The sequence below is a fragment of the Melopsittacus undulatus genome, chromosome 1 (assembly GCF_012275295.1).
Source record: "Melopsittacus undulatus isolate bMelUnd1 chromosome 1, bMelUnd1.mat.Z, whole genome shotgun sequence".
In the NCBI taxonomy this organism is placed as follows: Eukaryota; Metazoa; Chordata; class Aves; order Psittaciformes; family Psittaculidae; genus Melopsittacus; species Melopsittacus undulatus.
This window is the reverse complement of record NC_047527.1, coordinates 113,806,653-113,826,144: the sequence shown is the minus strand read 5'-3', so window position 1 is coordinate 113,826,144 and position 19,492 is coordinate 113,806,653. Positions and strand designations below refer to the sequence as shown.

The 19,492-nt window shown below is 40.0% G+C and overlaps 1 protein-coding gene across 2 annotated transcripts in view; it reads right to left on the bottom strand.

The window, feature by feature from the left end:
• MPP7 (MAGUK p55 scaffold protein 7) overlaps positions 1-17,158 on the bottom strand; it is a 155,855-nt gene extending 138,697 nt beyond the window's left edge. The window contains exons 1-2 of one of the 2 annotated variants that reach the window (XM_034061039.1): positions 17,019-17,146; positions 12,182-12,255 (exon numbers count right to left, since the gene is read on the bottom strand). The gene's annotated coding sequence lies outside the window, so the exon portion shown is untranslated. Of the gene's footprint in view, positions 1-12,181; positions 12,256-17,018 lie in introns of both variants that reach the window. The other variant, XM_034061036.1, reaches the window with a different exon arrangement.
• Positions 17,159-19,492: the final 2,334 nt, after the last annotated feature.

The window sequence follows — 19,492 nt, the reverse complement described above, 5'->3', positions numbered from 1 at the left end:
TTATTTGTAGTAGTAAATGGCAGTAGGGGTTTTGTGTTATGCCTTAGCTATTAAACCGTTCTTATCTCAATCCGTGGGGGCTACATTCTTTGGATTCTTCTTCCTAACTCTCCGGGAGTTGGGGGACTTGGTTTAAACCACGACAGACAGCTATGGTGTTAGAAAACCAGTTATTCATCTATACCATTACCCTACATTGCCCATAGCAGCAGCATTCACTGAACAGATGTTCACTGGTTTTAGTAGTTCCAATGCTGTCCAAATGCAGTACTCAACTCAGCAAGCTCAGTAATGTTCACTGGTTGAAGCAGCAAGAAATCTTCATTTTACCTTTTTATTGCAGCACATCAGTACAAATGATTGTTGGCTATGTAACATAAGCTTTAGCCTAATGTTCATAGTTACGGCTGCTATTCTTCAGCTGGCAAACTCTAGAGGAATACCAATAAGCTGCACAACTGTGTTAGAACTGATTTAAACGCAAATGAGAATCAGCCAACATGCAGAGAGATTACAAGCTTCCGGGAAAAAAAAAAAACAAACACTTATCTTCCAGAAAAAAGTGATGTTACAGTGTGTTTCAGGTTATTACTTAGAAGCATTTGAACTGAATGTCAGTAAATACCAGCTCATGAAAAAAGATTTTACTAAAAGGCGTGCGCTAACATTTTAATATTGCTTTCTGACTTCTAAATAAAACTGAACCAGAATATCTCCACTTGAAATATTTAATTAGGCAGGAAATCTAAATCTCATATCCAGTTTTCTTTCACCAAAACCTCTTTATCCTCAACATCACAGTAATCTCATTTACTCTTAACATTAACAGGTGCTGTTTGAATTCAGTGCCAAAGAGAGGATACGACATAAGCATAATATTACATTTGGAAACATGAGTTAAATTTGGCAGAAGCTAACGTGCTGAGGTATCTAAGACACTGCACATGTGCTTCTTGTGCTGAGCTGTGCCAGCTATGAAAACTAAACCACTTTAAGGTAAGACGTCTTGCAGATCAGACGTATGGTCTGCACTTAACCTCATATTCCAGACAAGACAGGGCACAAAATCAAATCCTACAATGGTCCTCCATGTATGCATATTTTCCTTGGGCTTTACAGTCAATGCCAAAAGGGTGCAATCATACCAGTAGTCAACATATTTTTTATTATTGTAGTCAACATATTTTTCATTATTGCTACATTATAGCACCCAGAACTCTGTATCTAAAGGAGTCATTGAAGTGTGAAGGCAACCATGGTCCCACACTGAGAAACCCTGCAGATTAGCACCCTGTAACTAAAAGCAACAGTTAATACGATTATTTTCATTGTCTCATTCAACAGTCTTTCACAATTTTTTTCCACTTTCAAGGTAACTAAATCAATAAGAGCCAAAGTTGGCTAAATTTCATTCTTTTATAACTCTGCCCAGGAAGGACAAATTTTAAGGGCTACCATACAGGAAGCAAGCAACATGGAAACATGCACAGCAAGTTCATTGTTTTTTTTCAATACTTTGGAAATTTAACAGCCAATAAAGTTTACCAACTAGGTTATCCCCTTCTAAGAGCTCCCATTTTCTGTAATATTGCCTTCTTCATGTGGAGAAGGATTTTTTTGCACAAGTGTTATGCAGCCACTTAGGAACAAAAGAGATTTGCAAGTATATTCATAGTTGGGTCTCCCAGCATAGCCTGTATACGCAGAAATTATCTTATTTATTTTAAATTAGCTTTAAATTCCCTTTTGTTGATGGATGTAAGACAGTAGGCAATAAGTCTGAATCTGCAGCCTAGTGGTTAGGTCACTTACCTAAACATGAATGTTATGACACTCTTGTAAGAAGAGGAAAATGTGGGCTTGAGATCCATCAGGCTGAGGACATAGAATCAAGGACTAACAAGCTAATTAGCTGCTAGTCTACTATGTGTAAGATAGGTATAAAAAGCATCTTTGTAAGAGAAAACTGCAAAAAGTGGTATGGAATTTATTTTCTGATTAATATAAGGGTTATATAAATGTCTAAGGTACACCCTGATTTCCTACTGACCAGTTTCACTGCACCTGCACTCCACATTACGGATTTTGAATCCCACCCAGGAAATCAGAATCTCACCAGCATATAGTCTCTCAGTGCCTGCCTCTATACTTTCTTAGCCAGGAGCCTAATCTTCATGAGCTGTGGTGTTGAACATTAGAAGGCTTAAGTTCTTTCTTAATCCTGGGATATAAAACCTTCCACTGCATCTTAAACAGTGTCAAGTGTTTTATTTTTTCCCAACGCAAGTGCCTTTAGGATTTTAACTGTGAAGAAAGTAGGTCTAGTCTTCCCACTGAAGCTTTTTCAAACTTTTTCTTTTTAATTTTGTAGTTAAATTCTGCAAATATACCCATCTTTTACATTTTATTAATAACCAGATAACATACATCTTTGAAGGTTACTTTAATTTATCAAGAGCCTTAGAAGTAGAGAGTATTTATCAATATTAGTCAGAAAAATATTTACACATAACTCAATTTTTTTGTTCCTTGTAATAGGTCTGACTTATCTTTGATCATGGATTTTTGCAGTATCTCATTAAAAATGCACAAAGAGTTTGTGCACAGATCAGCCACAGAATACTGATGTGAACACTTAACAGCCTGAGGGGGAAAAAAAATAACAAAAAGAACACAAAATGGGACACACACACTTGAAGCAATCAAACATTTGCCTGCCTTTCAACACCACTTTCATAGGATTGCCTGTATTCCTAACTTGGAGGCTATACTGCAAGTTGCTACTCTTTGAACAAATTCGCACAATGCTCAGAGTTTAAACCGCAAAATTTTCTATCTTCACGTTTCTGCTGGTGTACTGCAATAACAAGGAAGCTACTATTTAATTCTTTTATCAGCAATAGTACAAAGAATAAGACACACCCATCTCAGGGAACTGGAAAAACCTGCTCTGTGAAAGCAGAAGTCTCAGAGTACCCAAACTTTTAGTTTGCTCTACCTTTCAACCAAAGAGCTGAAGGCAGCCTGCAAGGACTTGGTCTTAGCCTAGCAAAAGTAAAGCTGAGCAGAAAAGCAAGGACTGTGTATAAACACACAGAGATAACTAAAATAATAATAATAAAAAGAAAACCTATTTAAAATAAAAGGGCAATCTTGGAACAAGAACTGGTTATTATCAACTGATGGTGAATAAATGTAGGTTGAATATTACAAGCAGCTTCCTCATATTTAGGGCGATTTAGCTTTGGAACAGGCTTTTCATTATAGTGAGGGGGAAAGGCCCAGCTGCTTTTAAGACAGCACTCCATATGTCTATGACTGTATGACATAAAGCCTGCAAGAGCATGAAAATAAACTTGATGAATAGGGAGGTTCTTTTCCCGACCTGCATTCCTAAGAGAACAATAACTGTCAAGCAAATAACATCATTCTGATACAATGCTAAGACACAACCATCTGTCAAGGAATACTCAAGAATAATTATACCACAGAAAGCAAAACCAGATATTAATATCACAGCAGGACAAACTTTGCCAAGAATAAACTTCACAGAATATCTTTTCACAAAACATCTTAGATCCGTAACCTCACTTCTCATAATATCATGCTAAAAATGTTGTCCCTCTGCAAATTGCTGCAGAAAGCACACCTCTGATGATGTATTCACTCCTAAATTTGAAAGATCTCATCTTATTTGGTCTCCATGCAACTAGGCATACTATCATCTGCACTCCTAGCATTCTGCACACATGTAGCAGATCATCTTACCTGAAACAGTACTACATCTAACATGCTCAACAGGCTTTTTATTTGCTACAGTTGTTACTACATCCTGCTCTGGCAGGATGATTCAAAACTGGCTGTCAACTGCTTTGCTACTGAAAGGTTCAAATTGCCACTTTTACCCATGTATCATCATTAACCAGGAAAACTGCAGCAACCATGATGGTATAAGACAATTGGTTAGACACAATCAGCCCACAGAAATAACATGTTATATTAGAGTAAGCTTTACAGCTTGAAAGAGCAGTCTTTCAGGCACACCAGCCTTTCAACTTCCTTGACATCTAAAGATACATGTACCAAAATATGCAAGCTTGTCTAATAAAGACTATTACCTGCCCCTACAAGTCTTTCAGGCTAGGTGACTGTTTTACACTAACAGGTACAGGCCTGGCTCGGGGTGATCTTTATATCTTTGTTTTACAATTGCAACGTATCTGAAATTGAAGACAAGCTGCAAAGTATTTTTGGCTGACAGACTCCCCCTGCTTATATGCAAAGTCCCTGATCACACCATGCATCCTACTGTTCCCTTTTAAAGGCTCATATGGAAATGCCACAGCTGAGTGAATTGTAAAAGAGGGGAAAGTATGAACTCTCATCAGGAATTGTACATCAAAGGCAAGCCAAACAACCATTTGCTACTTATAACACACAAGCTCAGGCCAGGCCAGGAAATACCTGGCAGTGTGAAAGAGCAAACTACAGGATTTTTTTTTTTTTTACTTAGCCCATACCTGGTTAAGTTGTAATAGCCAATTATTCAAATATGTACTTAAAACACATTTTGAGAACAGGTTTTTTGGCTGCTATGAAACAAATAGACCAGACACAGCCTGTCAACAGCTAGACTGCTAAACAAAAACAAAGGCTGCTTTGCAGCTGTTATTCCCTTTTCCAACACATCCTCACATTGTCACATCTGAAGAAAGTATAACAGCTCTTACATTCTCATCAGCAGACCTACTGCATATAATTTTTCCTCAATTAGCATACAATTTCACTGTAAATTTAGAGTTGAAAGGCATTTCCTTTTTTCAGTTGATTTCCCCTCTTCCTATCCCTTACAAAACCATTGTGGTTGAACACATAGAAAAGTTCTGCAGAACAAGAACAAAACCTGTGTCTGAGCAGTAAAATTCATGTAACTTAATCTCAACCTGTGTTTTCTTAGCTTTATTCTCTTAGCAAAGCACAGAGCATGGTAGCTGCAAGAAAGTATTACAATCTATTTGCAGTTAGTTTATGTCACATTATACTTTCCTACCATTTTAGTTCATCTGCTTAGACTAGAATACCAATGCTTTTTTAAACTTGTCATCAAAATAGCATGCACTTTTATTCTCTGTGAGAGCCTGCAGATTTGATTTACAGCATATTCCAGACATATGACTGCATAATTCAGACAAGTTTAAAAAAAGTATGCTGAAAGGAGATACTTCCCGCTAGCCCTGTTAAGCACAAGAGGACAGATTTTACTTGACCTACCCTACTAATCTCAGCAAGCTGGTCCTTAGCAACAGATGCAAAGCTCAAATGACCACTTTCAAATCCTTGTTGCAACTCCACCTCCAGACTTTGATCATTTTTCATCTGGAGGTGACAAATGGACCTCTGCTCCTCAGCCTATGTAACAGCCTCCTCATAATCCATCAGCTGATCTCTCTAATATCAGGAAGTCCTGAAATCTCACCTTTACCTGCTTTTCTCCCCATCACATACAGAAAGGGATATATTGGATACTAAAGAGCTAAATTTTGGTTATTTTAACTGTTTACAGGCTGTTTCGATTATTTGGCTATAGTATTATATATCAAATTACAAAACCACAAGAATATATGCATTAACATTTAAATTGTGACATTCAGCAGTCTGACACAAAAAGTAGCTAAACTGTAGGATGACATCTACTTGAATTGGTTTGAATTCCTCTAAATAATACAAAATTGTAAACACACAAATTGCTCGAAGCTTAATTAACTTTTGCACAAACTTAAACTTGACTAAAGCTAGAAAGTATACCACAAATGGTCTTTAACATAAGCATTAAAAAAGGCAAATTGCATTCTCCAGAAACACTGTAAGCACTGCAAAGCAAACAAAAGTTGTCTATACAAAACTAACTCTGAGTAATCAGAAAACATAGAGACCTTAAGAATCACACCCGTCTCAAAATACACTTGCTTTCTGTCTTCTGCTTCATCCAAGCTGCATCCACAGACAATTTACAGAATTCCCTATCATATATTCCAATTACTCTCCTACTCTCACCCCTGGCTCGTTTCCAAGCAGCCTGAATGATTTTGCTAAGCCACTGCAACGACAGCAAAGGAATCCTGGGTCCCAAATAGCACAGGGTTGAGGTTTGTTTTTTTTGTTTGTTTGGTTTGATTTTTTTTAGTATATTATTTTGAAACAATACTTTTTAAAATACTGTCTTTGAAATATAATGGGGGCAATTGCTGTACACAGTCTGGATCACAAGTGTAGTTGTTTATGCCAAGTGTTAGGCTGATAAGTGACACAAGCTTACAGGTTTTACTAGATTATTTTTTTTTCTTCATTTTCTTTTAGTTCCATATTTTAGAAATACATAGGACATTCTGGCAGCTGGTACAATCACAAGGCAAGTCATAAGCCAGACTCCCATGACAAAAAGTCAAATTAGCAACCCTATGATGAGATACCAGCAATAGAGAAAGAAATTGGCCTCATCTTGACTGCCAGAACACAGCCTGGTTGAGCTACATGAAGCAAGGTCTCAGCATCCAGTCAGGAACTATGACAAGAAGTCCAAGCCAGCCTGACAGTACTATTCTCTTTTCAGTACTGTCTAATAAAGAAAAGAAAAAGCAGAACAAACACTATGCCCCATGATGATGCAACTTACTGACCTAGGATCCAGAAGATTAGATGAGGTTTTCCTTTAGCTTTACTTTTTCCAGGGGTACAGAACTACTATATCTACTATATTCTCTTCCAACAGAAGTTCAGGAAGAAATTTTCCTAAAAGGTGCTGACTCTACTAAAAGAATAGCAAGTACCTGACATTTTCCTTTCTTCACATCATTATTCTTTTTGCCTTTTTCTTTCCTTAGCATAAGAAAGGTTCACTGTCAAAGGAGGCAGAAACTTCATTACTGAGAGAGGTTTGCTGCAACAATTACCTACAACTCAAAAGTCAAATGTCTCTCTTGGTAACAGCTGTAGACACATTCACAAACACATTCAATCTCCTCTCAGTGCAGGCTGTCTGGCACTTGAGTACCTACACTGAAATAAATTTTATGTATATTAAACATGCATATGACTTCATGCACAGAAACATCCACCTCCAGGGAAAAAAAAAACAATCCAAAACAAAACATTACAAAGAAGAATAAATTAATAGGTTCTCATGTGCATGTAACTTCTAGTTGCTAAATCTGGAAATGGCTTTGCAATAATGTAAACACTGGGGTTTGGATTACCTTTCCTATTGCAGTCAACATCTAGCAAAGAAAATACAACACAGTAAAAAACATCACAACATCTGATAAAAGATGACCAGACATAAGCCTTTCCATCGGGCTGTGGCATATTCTTAGTTCTCCATCAGGAAAGCAAGCTATGGGCTCCTGTCACATACGCCCATATCAAAACTCACCTGTGTAGTCACACATTCAAGTGGGGAGACAACACTTTTGAGTACTCAAGAATGAGTTTTGGAGAAAAAAGGTCCTACAATTACTAATACAGAACAATATATTACATGTAAGGTCTCTAAAAAGTTTCCAATACCTACAGAGAAATCTGTTTATTCTGGAGGCAGCAAAAGAGATACTGAGGAAGAGAACACCATTTCCACTACCCAGGAGAAGAGGCAGCAATAGCAGCAAGGCGGAATGAAAACCAAGCCCTGCTTGAAAGAGGAAAAGGATAATGGTATGTTTTTAATTCATGTTGGATGGCTAACACATAGGTTTTAAGGCCACCAGTAATCGGAGGGCACCAGAGGAAAGTTTAGCCGTTTGCTTACTGTTCTCTCAAATGCACACCTAAATAAAAGGAAAATAAAACTTTGAATTTGACCAGCCAGTGAAAAAGTAGCAGCCCACTGCAAGAAAAGGGATGAAGACATCTGGCTTTCACAGTAATAGCACTGATCTTGTAGACTGGGAGCCAGAAGCCACAGAAGAGTGCTGGAATCCTGCAAAGTGCAGCAGCTCTGACCATGTCCTCTGCAGGCACTGGGTGAAGGACACACTCTTTATTTTTATCCTAAAGATGAGGGACCTTATGAGCTGGTAACTAGCAGCTATACAAACATTTAGCCTTAAGTACCACAAATACAAGATGAGATTTGCTTTTGGACAACCAAGGATAACTTATTATTTAGATCTTCACAATGCAGGCAAATAAAAGACACCTCAATAACACATGCAGCTGCCCTGACACACTAGAAACTGTTAATACACAGTGAACAGCCATAGAAGAACCAATTACTTAAATGAACACTTTGCTACACCTACAGCCTGTTGGTCTCAGACCACATTAACATGCAGGCCATGTTTTATTTTCAGGAATCTGAAGATACTCCATTCATATAATAAAGAAGGTGTTTTTAGTTCCTGAAGTATCACCATCAACTCAACTGCCCATCCTGTGAAAATGAACAAAGCACCAAATGCACCTGCTGGCACTACATGTCATGCTTTTACTTGGAATGACAGCAGGTTTACTTTAATAAACTGCAGTGTTTTGATAAGTAATGCATGTGTCTATTGAACTGATATTTTAAATATTAATGCTATATCCAAGCTAGATGAAAGCATTGGAGAAGACAGAATAAGTGATTTAATAAGATGGGACATAAAATTTCCTCATGTAAGCTAGCAGCATGTAAAAAGGCGGGTTCAGTCCTTGGATAAAATAGCCAGAATGCCTCCCATTTTCTAGCAAATTTAATTGCTATCACCCATGTGAAGCCGAAACCACTATCCAAAACTCATTAAATAGCTGACAGTCTGAGGAGAAAAATGTAAATTTGACACTAAGGAAGTAGCATTTACTCAACTGTCATCGATTACCTTGTCCACCTACACAACAAAGTTACTGAATTAAGCACTTTGTTATAGCTACTGTCTGTCTCTATTCATAGAGCAGTAGAAACAGTATTTAACTAAAACCTACTTTCCTACTGGATGCGTTGATTATGATTAAAATGAAAATAATAATAAAAAAAAAATCTAATACAGTCTTTGGTCTGCTGAGCCAGAAGTGAACCACTGGTAAAGAGTTACTCGGTTGATGGGTTGAGACTACCTATTTTCCTATTACACAGAGAACATAACAACCAGCATCTGCTTTTCTCAGTTAAGGTGATGATAACTAACCAGTAATGATTTGGGTCACTCACACTTCACCCCCCCATCTCTTCTACAAATATGAAAGATAGGATTTTGCAAAGTTTCTGAAGTTTACTTGGTATTCTATGACTTACTAAACATAATCAACAAATCAGCCAGGTCCTACAGTGAGAAAAGGTTATCAAGTCTGCAAACCTTTCCTAAAAGATACCACCTAAGACTCCTGTGCTGAATGGAATGTGTGGGTGTGTTTCTTCCCAAAATTCAAATATTTGTCATATTCATGTCTGTAGATTACATTTTAAGTCAGGTATCCGGGGTTTGTGGGGGAGGGGAAGAATGTTTTACAACTCTGCTATAACATGATTCTCTACATAAAATATTCAAACTCTTCCTCTACAACCATGGCAGCTACAGATTCTTCCTTTTAGCCATATTTCTATAACGGTTTCTAACACCCTTCTGTCCTACCCAAACCTTTTTTCCTTTTGAAATCAAGGTATTTAACAGCCTTCATTTATCACTGCAAACAAGTTCAGTAAAAAGCCCTAACGAGAAGGAATGTTAATTATCTTTATTAAGTAATAAGTGCGTATTTATCATGAAATCAGGAGTTAATTAATACTGCATACAGCACATAGTGTTAGAAAACAGTTTTCATAGCTTCTAGGAAACAAAAGCTATTTACAGCTGGCACAATAAAGTTCTGCACTTTTTTCCAATTGTCAAACTGTTCCTCTGACTCCCATTTCCTCCAGTCGCTGCCTTGTAAATCCTTCCCTTCATGCACTCGCAGCAGAACTTTCCAGATCTAACTGCCCAAGAAGGTATTTTTCACCACTCTTGCAGTCCTGAAATCTGCTATTTTCAGTCACAATTTCTCCTTCAGTCTGGGTGCTACATGTCCACCATCCATGAGTAGTTATCTTCTGGGAGGACTGATCAGAGGGGAAAGTATGACAGTTTTCAACCATCCACATTTGCTAGCTGTAGCCATTGGTTCTAAACAAAGGACAACATCCATCTTTTCTACTCTCCTTCCAAAAATGTTTGCTGGATGACTTCTATCTTGTCTCAGTACTCAGCCTCTGCACATGATTTTCACTCTCACTTTAACTATCAAGATTTCTTGAAGCTGGATAGTCTTCCCTGAGAAGCACCCACGGTGTCTCATCTGACCTGCTCCAGGTCTCACGACCCAGGCACATGACTCTGACAGCAGTCAGATGAGGGACCAAAGGCACCACTCAGCACTTACCCCAAAGCATGCCATTCACAGTTTTATCCCCTGAGGTTTGTTTGCCATTTTGATACCCTTGCTCACATTGGTTGTGGCAGCTGGAAGGTGGTCCAAGTCACTGTATCGTATTTCAAACACACTACAAGCTTTTGAAGCAAGGAGTGGCACACTGCAGCTCTGTCAGGGCAGTGTATGACTTGCTGGCCCATAGTACTTGTAGTGTCTTCCTAATACCAAGGCAAAATTTCTAGCATGTATAATTTTGATGTTGAAGAACAAATTGGATCTTTGGAGAAGTAACCAGTCTCTGAATAAGAAACCTACAACAGCTGTGGTAGAGACTGGACATTCCTTTTCCCATACAAAATTAAATGTTAGAACTTAAGTGGGCAGGACTGAAGTTACAGGTTACCTATATACCCCGTACTGAAGGTAACACAGATTCACTGAATCCACTAACCTCGGAGATTAGGCAACTTTCAGGGTCTCTAGGATCTACAGATGGCAAAGGGAGCAGCAGGGAAGCTAGGAGAGGGTGTGCCCTGGGCAAGGCAGCTAACAAAGAGCTGCTGTTTGTCCCGATGGGAGCAGCAGTAACTGTGCCTGGGGCTGGTGGGAGGAAGAGCATTAGGGGAGGAGCAAGGATTTTTAGATAATTTACAGAGTAGCGATTTCATATCCTCATTAGAATTTAGCTTCTGTTCACCCTAATAAAGGAGCAAACTGCTCCCTAAGAAGTTGGTTTTAGTCACTTCCCAAGTACTGCTAGTCTCATGATGATGCAGCTTCAACTTTCCCCCTTTTACAATGCAATCCTAGCACAAAAGTTAACTGTGTTCACATCTTCCCAATGACCCAGATTGCAATGAGATAATTAACTGCTCATGAACAGACAGTCATTGAAAACCTCTATCCCAGAATCTATTAAGCTGTTGAAAACCTTCATTAATGTATCTGTCAAACCTCTGAAAAGAAATTTAAAACTGTTTCCTTAGATCAGTTCTCTTTTTGCAACTCTTCTGGACCGTGAATTAAAAAAAAAAAAAAAAAAAAGGCAGCAAGACTTCCTATGAGCTGAACTTGCAAGGTGTTTTCTTAAAACACAAAAACCCCTCTCCATCTGCCAGTTGAAGCTTCTGGTTTGACACAACATGTAATGTGTGAAATCATTACATTCCACTCTATTTATAATCAGCAATATCAAGTCCATTTCTTAAGACAGCATTCATAGCATATTGTGTGTGCAACAGCAGCTCTGCATTTCATATCTGAAACGACATTGTTCCTTTTGAAGCAATTTCATTTGCTGAAGCCAAGCTCAGTCCATCACACATTACAAATGTAATAAAGATTTCCTATGCTCTTTATATAAATGGATGTGTACATTTCCAAGTTGAGAATTATTAGTTCTGAATCAGTTTTACTCTACTTTTAACTTCAACTTGTTATACAATTCATACTGCAGTGTGTTTTGTAGTCAATCAGCTGTTGGCTGTATTACCAATACTTTATTTTTCAAAACTTATACCATCATACATAATGAAATAGCATAAGAAAATATAGTCATTCCTGACTCAAAGAAAAGAGACTGCCTTTACAAGACAATAAAGCAACACACAATTAAGAATACTTACACCATATATCAATACAATGGTGTTTCAGTTTCGTTTAATAATACTAAGTGTGATAAAAAATTGTTCTTGGTCTTTCATACTAACCCACACATTGTTTGGGACAGTTGAAAAAAAGCAACAGCCTAGTCAAGTACCAGAAAATAGTGGGCAAAAGAGTAATCATAAGGAAACCATACCTGGATGACCACCTTTACTTCAACAGGGACGCAGGATGCATTTTCCAAACTGTGGAGCTGAGAATCTACGAAGCCTGCAAGCAGAAAGGCTAATAATAGTGTGATGCCAGTGCTAGTCAGCATCAGAAATATTATGTACTTTCATGTTCATATTCTAAATGTTAGGATCATGGTTTAAGCAGTTAACTTCACAACCACTGTTTTGCTATGAAGCCCTGCATAAACCAAAAAAAAAAAGTCAGAAGAGACTTACTTAAGCCAGGGGGAGAGAGGATTTCAAGTTACACACTTGTTCTGCCTCCATGCTGGTCCTAGACAAATTGGTCTTAAAGCAGTAATTAAGCAAAATTATTCTTTCAAAATGGGTACAGATAAGGTTTATCTAATGTAGAAATATCCATAACACTTCACAGAAATATAATCACATGTTATATGTTAACAACATGCAAGTTCTGGTATAAAGCATCAACTGTAAGCTTTTTGCCATTGTACTTAATGGGTTCATTTTGAAAAACTTTCTAAGCACTTACGATTTCATGCTTGTAGTAAAGATTCTAATTTCTTTGCTTCATGGTAGCTAATCACTCTGCTTTGCAAAGTCAGCAGTAACCATAAAACCATCACTAGCTGTGCACTTTTCCACTCAGCAAATGTCTCTTTCAGCACTCCACCTGGCACTATGCATTGCCTGCTCCTTGTACAAATTGGAAACACCTCGTGTCTCCTCTTGACGATGAACTGCAGGAGTACAAATGGTGCAGCAGACCACAGAATGCATGTAGGGAACAGAAACACAGCAGTCCTGTTACATGCATAGCAAGCACCTAACAGAAAGTCAAAACACAGTTGAAAACATCAATATGGGCTGAGTTTTTCTATGTTTGTATGTCAACTTCTCTTCTGCACCTGCAAAATACCACGTTCGCATCTCCAGTTTCATAGTTCTATAGCATAGTTTGTAGTTCAAGTTTATTGATTGCTTCAATGATTATCTTTAAATACTGATGTCATTGAGGATGTATACAATGAGTTCATTTCAGGAGCTTTTACTTGCAGACTTTTTACATCACTGGCTATAATGTACACAGTTTAAGAACTAAGTAAGCTTGTATTTTTGTTCTTTGAAACTAGCAAAAACCTGTCATGGTTATTTGGGTTTTGTTTGTTTTCTTCTATTAATATATTATTTTATTAAAATATTATATACTTCAAGGGGGTAGTCTGGATTTTAACTTGATCTGTTATTTCACATATGTAACATAAGAACAGCAATGGTGAGATCACATTCACCTTCATGGCTGAACAGAAAAGTGACAAAACCCAAGATATGGGTCACAGTAACAAGATGTAACAAGTATATTTAATCCAAGAGATTAAATATACTTAAACCCTTTCATTATTTACAACCCATCTTTTCTCCAGAGCTAACAACTGGGAGATAAGGTTGGTTCTACCCATGATTCATAATATAGGCTGATAACCATTTTCAGGACAAAACGTGGAGTCCTGGAAACTAGTCTGCTTAATGCTATTGCTTGAGAATAAATGGAATCTGTTAGCCTTCCAAAGTGGGAGGAAAATTCAAGTTGTTTTCTTTGGTAGCTAAACATAACAAGCATACATATTCAAAAACACCAAAGTAAAGTTTTGTGCACCTTCAGACATGCGCTGGTTTTGTTTTCTGCTGGTTTTCCCCTAAATACAAGGCTGCTAGCTGAAATAAAGACCATGTCAGTGTACTGCTATCAACTATCTCTGTCTTTGAAAACTCAGTTGTCAAAGAATGTATCAAATACCTCATGGTAATACTCAAAATGGTTCTGTAAAATATGGAGATGTGAAGTCAGAGCTGTTCTCTGTCTCAGTCCTGCCATACAGCCAGCATGAACTGGGACAGAGCTAGTGGACTGAACTGTCACAGGATGTTAGGGGTATTGCACTGTGAAGTGCTTGCTCCTTGTCTCTCCACTTCTGTAATACAGCGGAAGGCACTGTATTGGATATCACTGTGTGATATAAACATCCATGATCCACTGAAAGCAGGTATAAATTATTTTTTTTAATAGACCTGTCTCTTTTCCTCAATGAACAAGAAACAGCAGCAATCAGGATAAAAACTTTTCAAGAGATTGGGTCACTTGAAGGAAGAGTATATACACCACAGGCTGGATTACCACAACTGTGTGAGAAGCTTTTGTGACTCCTACACATTATTCACATAGCTCTAGACAGTGAAACTTGCTAATTTACCACAACAATTTTCCAAAATATACTCTAGAAGACAACTAACAGACACTCTGCAAGCAGCAAGACTGGATTTTCTTCCTGCTTTTACTTATTATCATAGCAAGTTCTACAGTAAACCTTAACACAGAAGAATCAGTTTAGAAGGAACATGCTCCTGAACTATTTTATGTAGATACTTTCTGCTCCTTTTCATATGCTAGAGACAAATGAAAGGCTCACAGGTGCCCAGGGACTTGCCACATAAAAAGGGGATAATCGGCACAGGAAAGCAGAACTAAGACAACATTACAACATCATAAGAACGTTTGGGAGTTGCAGCAGATTCCAACAACGTTTTCGTGAGAAGCACAGTACTCCCAACAGGGAACTCAGGGAAGCACGGGAAGTTGCCACTTACAAAACATACTTGTGACCATTTCCTATCAGGAGTTGGGATGTCCTATGAATGTTAACAAAAACGTAAATAAGTATTCAAAGAAATTGTACATTCATCAGCCTGCTTTATCCATACCTGGTATTGACTTTTATACTATCCTCTTGATAACTTGCAGCTCTGACTCTTGCCTAACTTAAAATCTAAATTCCAAATGGCACACTACCACACAGAAAACACTTTATTACAGACAAAAATGCCGTACTAGCTCAGGTCCAAGGTCCATCTAACACAATATCCCATCTCTCATAAGCACTGCTAATAGGTGCCTAAAGAAGAGAACAAGAACAGAAAAACATACAGCAATCTTTTCTTGATGCACTTTGCCAGGTGACAGCAACCTGCAGCTCTGGGACTTCCTTTGTCTTAAGTGTACACGTAAAAACATATTCACGTTTAAGGCCCAAAGCTATTCTGAATCTGACATAATTTAAATCAACTTTTCACCATTTCAGTTACCACTTTACTCCTTTCCATTTCAGTGAACAAACAGGCACACTTGAAACTGATGAGTCTCATTCATCCCAGTGCTCGAAGAGATTAAATCCCAAAACCTAAATTAACTGTCTCTTTAAAACAGCTTTTAGAAGCTACATGTAATCATCCATTCTGAATAAAGAAAAAAAATAACCCTTATTCAATCCAAACACTGATATCTAGCAAAATCCAAATGTTAATTCTAAGTAAGATTAGAGATTTGAACACCACATGAAGTAGAGCAAACAATATTTTCAGTAAGTGAATAACCTAGTTGTAAAGGTCTTTTTGTAAATATAGCCAAGATGTAAACATTCCTCTGTAACAGGGACCTGAAGGATGATGACAATACCTCATACCAAAATTCTAATTGCTATATTACAAAATGAACACCCACAAAAGACAGGTTTGCCAGAAAAAACACACCTCGTTAAAATAAGGCTTTTGACCTAAGTAAACTTAAAATAAGAACTCTTAACCTCATCCAAAAAACTTAACTGTAAAAAAACAAACACTGTTTTCAAATACTGAAGATAATCATGAGGTCTAAAGATGCTAGTCATCACTGTCCAGACTACACAGCCTTCTGCAAAAGAAAGAGTTCTGAAAATCACTGGAAACTATTGCCCCTAAAGTTATCCCAGTCTATTTAGAGCAACTAAAAGGCAAAGATGTGCCAAGCTGTTTGAGAAATCAAGTCAGAGAAAAACTCTGAAATGCAAAAACGTGTTTTGTTATAAATGTGAATTAAATAAAGCAAAGCCAGAAATTCAGAGATGAAACAAAGAAGTAGCATGCAAAAGCACCTACTGCTCTTGCAAGCTCTTACATAAAATATCATCCTTTACGTTCCTCGCGTCCAACACGCCAAATTAATAGTGCTGTTTATTGCTCAACGCAGACTAAACGTTGGCATTAACGATATCAGTAGGGAGCTAGTTTCAGAGGTGAATTAAGTTATTCTCAGCCAATTCATAAAAACACCTCAAGGTACTGATAACCTATAAATTAAAGTTTACAGGTCTCCTGAGTCCGACCGCGTAGCCTGATGTCATTGACTGCTCCAGTCACATCCATTACTCGCTATAAAAGAGCTCTGCTGAGCTCCTCCCGACAGCCCGGCAGGGTTTAAAAGCGCAGCACAGCCGAGAACCACCGTGACTGAGCTCTCCTCTCCCCGCAACCTCTCCGCACCGGGTGGAATGTCACCGCGGTGCCCGCAGAGCGGGGGGGTGTCTCCGCTCCAGGCCTGCCCCCGCGGGCGCGGACCGAAACCCCCCTCACGGTTCCGCCGCAGCCGCCTCAGCCCGAAGGCAGCCCCCGCGCGGGGGTTCCCCCCCGTCGGCGCCTTGCACATGCCCAGGGGGTCCCCCTGAGGGCGGCGGCGGCCGGCCAGGGGGAGGGGGCCATCTTGAAACCCGCGCCCCGCGCAAGGGGCACAGACCCCCCCTCACACACACAACCCTGAGGCCGAGCGCCCACAGCCCACCACCTGCCTCATCCCCTCACTCACCAGCCGGCCGCCTTCCCTCCACACCGCCAGCGCGGTCCCACCGGCACAGCGCAGCCCCATCGCGCCCCTCAGAGCCCCCCGCCCTGGCTCTGGGGGAACGTGGTACACCCCCCGCCAGCTCTCGGACCCCCGCTCGTGGCCCCGCCCCACGGAGTTGCGGCTCCTACCTGCGGCCAGGACTCCCGGGTGGCGGCAGCAACGAACACGCCACAACCTCCCTCTAACCACCGAGCCGTGCTTCCCGGCTCCCCATCACCGCTGCCGCGCTGGGCTGGGCCGGGCCGGGCGCAACCGGGCCCCTCCCACCGGGGCGGAGCTCCGCGGCTCGTGGAGCCCAACGGCTGCTCGCCAGGCCCGACCCCAACACCACCACCCCAATGCCCGTACACAGACACACGCTACGGAAAAGCTCGCGGTCTATTGGCTAGAGCAGGGAGGACCGCGCAAAGACGAACGCTGATTGGCCGCGGGGGAAGGCAGCTGCCCGCCCCGCAGGGGTCGCGTGACGCCCTGTGACAGGGGTCTGGCAGGAGCGGGCGGATGGGGTCGGGGTGTAGCGTGACCGCTCAGTGGTGCGTGGGGCCTGGAGATAGATACAACGCTGCCCCGTAGTGCCCGGGGAACAGTGGGGGTCCTCATGGAACGTGTGGCCCTGGGTTTGGGCTTGGCCTTGGCTTTGGGGAGCTCCGGAGCCACACACCGAGACAGTGAATCTCTGAAGTCTGCAGAGGGTGAGTTCAGGACGAGTAACGCTGTAAGGAAGGCTGAGAGATGGACAGGGCTTAGGGGCTATCAAATGCAGCGGTGGCTTCCCCAGAAGTCTGCAGTCCTACCTGGGTGTGAAATGAAGAGACTTTACTCATTCAGTGAATCTCTGCTTAACAGGTTTATTTTTCATATAATAAAACATGCCAAGGATTCGTCCAGTCTTTTCTAAGGAAGGGAATACACTGGTATTATAAATACATATGTCTGCAACAGCAATGCTGTCTAATGTCCACCGAAGCCAACATTTAGTGCACAGGGCAGTCAGCTTGCATGACTACAGCCCTCGTCTACACCAGGCTGTATTCATACAGTTATTGGCTAATCTCAAAATACATCATTACAGGTGGGTGTGGACAGTTTTCATCTTCCCGTACTTTGTGGGGATTTTCTGCATTGTCTTCAAGTAACATTTCGAGAGAAGTGTGTGATAGTGCCAAAAGTTCATTGAGACACATAAGCAGTTCCAAAGGACTATCAATTTCTTACAATTTCCTCTCATTTCTTGGGGCAGGTAATTTATTACTAGGCATGTGTAGTGTATGATGCAGCTAATCTCGTTTGACCCTCTCTGACATTTGTCCCTATTTCATTTAAAATTGTGGGGTTTTGGCACACTACAGGATTACGTGATTTCATTATGTTGTCAGTCATTTTTGGTTTAGATCAGCAAATCATTAACAATTACTTCCTTCTTACCCATATCTTCAAAGACTTGGGATGTGATCCTTCCTTTTGCGATCCATCAGCAGCAGAAGCATTCCTGAAAGGAAACTGGTTGAATATGTGTGGTTGTTTTTAGGATAAATTATCCCAAAGGCAGTGGAGTGATTACAATGCCTAGAGGTGCTAGACATCTCAAAATGTAGCCCAGTTTCTGGATGAATACATATTTTTGTGTGCTTCTTTTGAGATCATATTTTAAGTATTGATATCACTTTCCTTTTAAATAAATCACAAGATTAAACAAACGCCAAGCCAATAATTTCCTTCTTTTTATGCTGAGTACCACCCAAGTACTTTTTCATATCTTAAGACTTAACCCCATTTGGAAAATGAATAAAAATAAACCAGTTCTGATACTTTATGTGCAAACTTTCATCCATGTCTGGGCTGTTGTAGCAGAACTTAAATTCCTCAGGATGAAAGTGCTGACAGACACTAAGCAACAAAACTCCAAAACAAGGCTTCCAGCCAGAAAATTTAATTGCCATTGTACCCATCCACATATTACCCTTATTTTTCCTATTGTAGGGTCTGGCAAGAGTGAGTTGAGCCCTACATTGGTTTTGAAAAAGAGCGTATTCTCCACAAACCCAGAATGAAGTAACTCCTGTAAACTGAACACTCCCATGTGATAGGAAATGAGATGAAACTAAGGAGAGAATGAAGAGCTTTTATGGGTCACTGCTTTTTCCAAACCCAAGGGAGACAACCATATCCAGAGGACATTCTCCAGCATGACTTTAGTTAAGAGCTAAGCATCCCAAAATCAATAAATCAGCTCAAGTCTGAAAATCTAAGAGCCAGACTAGTAAAAGATGGCTATGGGATTAAATTTAGGCAGGTTAAATGCCCTTCTCCCTTTAGTTTTCTCCCAGGAGTTTCTCTGGTGGAAAAGGGCAGGAAGAAATAAGACACACTAGTCCCCAAAACACTGTAGACTTGACTGGTATTGCTGAGCAAATTCCTTCTGCTTTGCTGACATGGTTGGAAATCTGCAAAAGCTGTATCCTATATCACTTTCAGGGGAATGCAGCAGTAGAAAGACATCCTGGGTGGTACCACATCTGCGGAGCACTGTGGACCCACAGTATCTTCCTAGTTGCCTCTAATGATCTAGCTGATCACAAGGTGTTGGCACGTCTCTCTTTGG